The following is a 1442-nucleotide window of genomic DNA, read 5'->3' on the forward strand; positions in this document are numbered from 1 at the left end:
CACCAAGGATCGATCTATCCCCAGCAGAGTCGCCACTTTTCTGTAGCGGTGTATTCGTCGCTATATGATTTATCAATTAAACCATAAGCAAAGCATACAATGAAATTTCGAGTCGCCACCGCACTTTTATTTATCCAAAGGATTGGCTAAAAAGCGAACAAAAGCCTAAGAAGTTTTACACGTAGAAAACTAATAAAAAGATCAGAGAGTCTGGGTAAGGGGTAAATTACGCAATGGGAAGGTGTTAGGCACCCATCACGTCCTAGGTACTCCTAGGGAGCCCTTTTCACACTTGTTGTAAAAGATTGTTATTTGTTATGACATAAATATTGTGCAAACATGATTGGGATGATGAGAAAAGAATATACAAGTTAGTTATTTTTGTGTTATTGGGTTTGAACGGATGAACCCGCTGCCTACGTACCTTCCATCAAAGGTAAGGATCAAAACGCCGTAGTTCGGCTAAAAGATTTCCAAAAGTTGGTGGATTCAATTTTAAACACAAGCACTGAGGCTTTTCATTATCAATGGGAGAAAACTCGACCAAAACCAACATCCACCATGCGAGGATAGCTTCGACGTACTAGAGGGGTTAGCCCTGTTTTCAGTACGGAAGTCTTACTGTCGACTCACTAAAGATAAGGTGAGGTTTACATCAACCACAATGATAATTGAAACCTATGGCTAATGCATGGAAAGATTAATAATGGACAAAGCCAAAACAAGTGAATGGGTGAGGTTAATTGATTGTGATTATGAAAATGGAGTCAAAGTATGATTAAGATTAATTCAAAGAAGTATTATGAAAATGAGGTTTGAAAAAAAGGTCAAGGACTTGAGGTCCAGGTTTTTAATTTGAAAAAGCATGAAGATGTTTGCACAATATCTATGTCAAGTTTGAAATCAAAGTGTGAAAAGGTTTAGGACACAATGGGGATGAATGGATGAAGATGGATTGTAAAACTTCTTAGAAGGTTCATTTCTTGAAATCATATAGGAGATGATTCAAGTGTGTCCTTTGGAATAAGCAATGGGTAATAGCAAACAAGGAAGAAAGTCAACAAAAGCGGATACCGGATGCCAATCACTGGGCTTATACCAATCTCCTAAAACAGAAATGGATATCAGAGGCCACTCAATGGACTTACACTAATCTCCTAAAACAAAATGAAACTTGGATACCAAATGCCAATCTGTCTGGACTTATACCAATATCCAACATATGATCCTAGGAATACAAATGCCAACTTGCAGGGACTTACAATTGCATCCTCACATAAACAAAGAAAAACAAAACATGGATGTCAGATGCCAATCTGTCTGGGCTTACTCTAACCTCCACAGTATGGTCCTAGGAATACAAATGCCAACTTGCAGGGACTTACAGTTGTATCCTCACATACAAACAAACAAAGAAACATGTGATCATAGGAAAGCAAATG

This window comes from Lathyrus oleraceus, chromosome 2 (genome assembly GCF_024323335.1).
Source record: "Lathyrus oleraceus cultivar Zhongwan6 chromosome 2, CAAS_Psat_ZW6_1.0, whole genome shotgun sequence".
Classification (NCBI taxonomy): Eukaryota; Viridiplantae; Streptophyta; class Magnoliopsida; order Fabales; family Fabaceae; genus Lathyrus; species Lathyrus oleraceus.